Below are 6,156 nucleotides of genomic sequence, written 5' to 3'. Positions count from 1 at the left end.
ATGGAGCTGGATTCAGCAGGTTCAGATTTACTGACTTGAATTCACTGAGCCAGCTCCTGCTAGAGAGCAATCTGGCCTGATAAAAGTTGTGTGGTTTTGAATAAAATTCTTGTGCAAATGCAATTTAGAAGACCTTTAAATAATAAAAAGCTTCTATTTCATACATGCATATATATTTATGTTTATCTGCAGGTAAGTTAATAAATGCTATTTTTGCCATAAATATTGAGCTTGATGAAAACAGTATTTTTGCCAAGCAGGTTATAATGATTGTGTAATGCAGAAAAAATATGAGACATTAAAACTCTGTGATATCTCCTTCCCTTGCTAAAGACTGTAAGAGCAATTGATAGGACCAATAAATCCATTCCCCCAGGGAAGACTGCAGAAAAACTGGGAAGCAGTAGGAAATACAGCCCACCTGGTAGTTTTATGGTCCTATCTGAATGCTGTAATCATTTTAAAGAGATGCTGATTAGTAGCAGCAACAGGAGTTGAATTGGCAGCATCAGTAGCATCAGTTTCAACAACAGCACTGGAGGTCCTTAAGTTCCCATTTTGTGACTTGGATGCAAATGATTCATCCAGTCAGCAGGTGCTGTTCAATATGTACTAAATATATATAACTAACAGCTAAAGGAATGCAGAATCTGCACTTAAAGAAAGAATTGAATGCCTCAACTGTCACTGACATTCAATAATTTGAAAGGACGTTTTAGAGTGCAGACAGAAAGTAGACAGAAAAGATTCAGGCCCAACTCTGTAGTGAAGTGGATGCAGCCATGTCAGCTTATCCTAACAGGAGTCTGGCATAGAAATGGTTCTTTCACTTCCTGTCATGAGTTTCTGCAGGTTTCCACAGCTGAACCTCTTCCTGGTAAAACCCAGTTAAGCAGCATACTTGGCTCCAGCCAGATCATCAGGATTTGTCTGCCTGAGCATAAAGGAGGAAAGGCAAAGCACTAAAATTCAGAAAAGCAGAAACATCTTTCTACAGCCAGGGGTGGTTTTTGGTTTAGAAGCTGCATGAGTGTGTTTCATGAACATGAAAATCAGCACGATGGCATGATAACCTCAGCAAGAAGTATCAATGGTTATACTTTGCAAGCCACGTGTACCTTTCCATTCAGATCCTGTCATTGGGGTTTATGTGTTTTCAGTGTTTTCCTGGATGTGGTGTCTGAGGCACACAGATAAACACTTGGGTGCATTTCTCAGGAAGGGAGGAATTGTCCAGAAGCTTGCTGTGAAATGAAGTCATTGGACAAGAGACTATGAGTGGTACTTGATGTTCAGCTGCGGATGGAAATCATATCCTTATAAATCAGTTTGATTTATAAATAGTATTTTTAAATTTGGGTTTAGATATAATAAAAGACACTCTAGTATAAACCCAGCAAGTTTTGTTCTCCAGCCATTTCAGGTCCTGGAGGAAGGACTTTGTCCAGGAGACTGTTCCTATCTGGTATTGTCCCTGGAGCTGGCTGTCTCACAGCAGACTTGCTGCTGTCGCACTAGTCAGGAGCACAAGACAATACCTCACCATGCCCACTCTGCCAGTGATGAGAAGCCGAAGTGAGGAGGCTCAGAACTGCTCCTTAACAGGAGGAAGAGGTTACAGGGGTGTGTGTCACTGGCATGCTCTTGCTTCTATGGAAAGTTGTGGTGTATGGATTGGACAAAGAATTGGGAACACAGCAGCCCTAATTTTACACCCTCTGATCTTAGATAGGTAGCTTGGATGCAAAGCTGGGTTTTGAGTCTCCCCATGCTTTCTTTGTACTCAGTCATGCAGGCAGGTGATGCTGATCTTCATGTGATATGCCGGTGCTTGTGCAAGGCACAGTTTCACTGGGATCTTGTCTCACTTGTACTTTGTTCTTTTTTTCACCTCTTTTACACAAATAGGCAAAAATTCTTGGAAGAGCTGCTAGTGGAAACTTGCTTGTGTGCCTGTATTTTTGTCTGGAGCTGGTGTTTTAGGGGGAAGCTTAATAGGTTTTTGTAAGAGTCCTCTCTGAAAGGTGGTTGTTACCACTCCTCTTAACAGCCACCAGTGGTAGCTGATTGTGATACAACTATAGCATGTTGCTGCTGACCTGGTTAGGTTTTATTCTCTGAAAAAAGAATTAAAAGCACACAAGCAATAGATACTGGTGTGTTTTTTATCAAAATGCCATATAGACTCTGGAACAGAGCGTTGGTGTTTTACCTTCGTGTTGATACAGGGCCAGGAGACATACTGCATTGAGTCTGTTTCTTTCCAGCATATTTACCTTCCAGCTGTCCATCAGGAATTTTTAATGTGTCAGTTCTATAGTATATAAAAAGTGAGTCTCAAAGAGTTGTGTAGGGCCATCTCTGAATACTAGATTGGGAGTTCATAGAGCTCAGCAGGATTTGCAACAACCTGCATCTGAGACAGACAGAGGACATGTGGTCCTTGGACTAAACTAGTCACATTTCTTAATCTGGAGGGTGTAAAACATTTTCCTCCTCACAACTGTTTGAGACTCCAGCTGTGTTGTATCACAAAATACAACTTTTGCAACCTATTTGTTTGGCACTTTTTTTTTCACTGTTTTCCACAGAACCAGTTTCTACAGAATTTAATGACAAATTAGACTTAGATCAGCAAAGCCTCGAGCGTACTGCCCATTGATCTTGTGGTGGAATATATTGGCTCTGTTTTTCATTGCGGTTCAGTTCCTATCACCATTTCTTTTTTTCATTTCTTTGTCATTAATAAAAGGAGAGTGGGCAATACCTACTGTGCTCAGTATCTTTTCTATTCCCCAATTTTTCTGCTAAATTCCTGATATTTTAATTTATTTCTTTCTCATTTTGGTTCATTTTCCTTTAAGGCTTTGTAATTAATGGACTGTTCTAATTTCCTTTGAGACAACATTCTTAATTGCAGTAATTCTCACTTATGTCTTTTAGGCATCCCTACTGGCATTGATTCATTCCAATGTGCATTCTTGAATGCTGCAGCTATAAATACTCAGTCAATGCATGTAGCAAGCTAGTCTCTTGTCCTTTTGAATGCTGTACAGGTTTTTCCTTGTATTTTTGTAGCAAAACTAAATGGTGACTTATGATTGTAGTATTATCTTGAAAGCTGGAATATGTGCCGTTTATTGTGTTCAGTAGGTTGTGCTTTGTGTTGGTTGTGAACTGACAGGTTTATGTGACGGTTCCACTGTGCACACCGGGCTTTTTTAATTGTTTTGAGAATAATAACCTTGAAGGGTTTTGTTTGGCTGTTTTTTTTAACCAAATTGTCCAAACAAATGAGTTTTCTAAGGCTAGAAATTGCAAGTTATGACCCCTGCCCAGGGACTGGCCTCTCACAAGTGTAGCAGGATGAAACAAGTCGTGGGTCTCCTGACAATGGCCTCCCAACCCCATCTTACATGAGCTGTGGACTTAACAGCTTCGAGTAGATGTCAGCTCATTCCCTGCAGACCACCAGAAAAGCCACAAGGGAAGTAAGTTTTAGCCACAGCTGTAAATAAGATGAAACAAAGTGAAGCAGCTCTGTGTCCTGTTACCAAGCCCCTGGGTCGCTTGGTCCTTGTGGTTTCTCATTTGGCCTTTCACTCTGATAGTTACTTCTTGCAAGCACAGGGCTTTAAAAAGAGATGAAAAATACTTGGCTGCACTTTAGAATAAATGCATCCAAATTGTTCCAAATACAGTAAAAATATCCCTTACAGAGAAGTTCAATTTATAGATCAAAGAAATTATTCTTTTTATATATATAGTATCCCTACAATTGCATTTCCATGGAAGAAAACATGAAATGTGGCTCTACAATCAACACTTGAAACAGTTGCATTTTCTGTATTGATGACAGAGCTGCAATGAGGAAAGATTGCAGTAAAATGGAAAAGGATTGACCAATTGTCTTTTTGCCAGTTAGGATGATTAAACAACAAGAATTAAAAGAACAAGAATTAAAAACATAATGCATTAAAATAATATTTATACTGGTGATTTAAGCTTCTTTCATGGATTACCTCTATTCAAATTTATGCTCACTGCGCATCCTTTACAAGTAAAAAGTGAAGTGCGGCACACAGAACAGGCAGGAGACAGAAAGCAGGATAGATCATGCTAACATGAGCATTTACAGGGCAGCCAGTCGCAAGGTTTCATTGCACCCTTTCCTACTTCCAGGTGTGTTTATTTGGAATTGTTTAATTTCTTTTTTAGTATTCTGTGTTTTCTTTAATGGAAATGGCATGAACTGGTGGGAGAGCATGCTGCTGTTATGCCTTTTGTTGTAACCTGTGCTCTTAAATGATGTCATCTTTACTCTTACACTGCCCTGGGTGCTTGGCCACAGAGCACACGTGACTCTAACTGAGAAAGCAGAAGCAGGGAAATAGTGGGGTAAACTACAGCTCACCTTTCCACCGCTTGCATGGTATAAGTGAAATCAGTTGTTGCCAGCCAGCAGTCTTTGAGATCCTGCCAAACACCCAGTTTGATGGAGGATGGTACTTGCTGACAGCAGGGTCTCTGTAGGAAATCAGGTCTGTTGAGCAGAGCTACAGCTCTGGCAGCTCCAGGTGGCACTGCAAGGCTTGGGGGATGTTTGAGGCTTGCCTGTCCTTTGGAGTGGACTGCTGGCCTGGATCATGTGCTCAGGTCCACACCATGTGTCTGTGAGGTGCTGAAATCCCCAGGTGCTGCACCTTTGTGGCCCCGCTGCCCAGGCTGGCTCCAGTGTGGTACCTGCCTCTTGGTTCCAGTAATGCTGAGGGGCTCTGTGGTGCTGCCCACTGGAACAGTCACTAATTACCATGTTCTGAGGGTAGCTTAATTAGCTGGAGTTTGTATTGTCTTATCTCAGGATAAGAGATTATCTTATCCACCATCCTTATGGGTGAGCATGAGGAGACCAAAGGAGAAACCTGTCACATGCTTTTACACTCATTCACTTTCACACTTTCTTCATTCTTATTAGCTTGACAGGTTGTCAGTGGGATGGAGAAAAGCCTCTAATAAGAGTGCTGAAAAATAGAATACAAGCATCACTGGGAAGTGCAAAGGCTGTGAAAGAAGAGATTCGGGAAAGAGATGGAAGCAGTTGTATGGAAGGGTAAAAGTAACTTAATTATTACTTGGCAAAAAGTATATATAGTCAGCCACAGTGTTCAGTGAAGCCTATGTTCATTTTCAGTCCAGTTGCAGTACTCTGACCTCTGCCTTAGAAAGTTATTGGTGGTCATAAGAGGTTGTGATCAGGAGTGTGATCTCCTGCCAGAGAGCAGGCACTAACTGTGTGCCATTGATGTCAGTACTGGGACCAGGGAGGTTTAACATCTTCATTCATGGTCATCACTGACAGTGTTGTGTTAAGGTAACTCTGATTGGCCCCTCAAAACCAAAGTAACTTTAGTTATAAGAATAAGGAAGTTATAAGGAAGAGCTGTCTGTTATAAGGATGGTTGAAGCAGCATAAGGCCTGAGAAAAAAATGTTGCATGAAAGGGAGGAAAGCTGGACTGGGAGATTTCATTGACTAGACCTCCTGCCCTGGTGGGATACAGAGCTCTGTGGACTAGACCCTGCCCCAACAGTTTCACACCAATTCCAGACTTGGGTCATCTCTCTGTGGATCCTTCATAACCCATGTCCTACTTCACTTGATACATGCTGCTCCCAGGTGGAGGGAGTAATCCCAAGCTGGTGGAGTAGAGAGGTTTGTATCAGATGTATGTCCACACCATGGCGCCAGGCAGGGAACATCCCACTGGAGGTCTGGGGGGGCACTGTCCTTCAGACCTGCACTTTACCAGCTGTAACTAGCTTCTTTTACAGCTGACTGAGTGCAAGGAAACATGGCACACCAGGGGTAACCAGCCAGAAAGCTATTTAGTATTTCATTGACCTGCAGGCCAAATCAATCTATTCACTGAGTTGTTGATTTGACCACTGATGTATACAGTATATGTAGCATCTTTCCAAATTGGGCTGTTGCTGTACAGTGAGGTTTGTGCCCCTAGTTCTCTAACCTACATCCCATCAGGTCAGTATTCCCCCCGAGCTAGACATGCGGTGATGTGCTGAGAGTGCCAGACCAGCCTTTCTCTGCAGATTTGTTTTGGTTTATATTAATAGTAAATTGGTTGATTCTCCCTGTGAC

This window comes from Melopsittacus undulatus, chromosome 8 (assembly GCF_012275295.1).
Source record: "Melopsittacus undulatus isolate bMelUnd1 chromosome 8, bMelUnd1.mat.Z, whole genome shotgun sequence".
NCBI classification, from domain to species: Eukaryota; Metazoa; Chordata; class Aves; order Psittaciformes; family Psittaculidae; genus Melopsittacus; species Melopsittacus undulatus.
The sequence above is the reverse complement of the archived record's forward strand: the minus strand, read 5'-3'. Positions refer to the sequence as shown.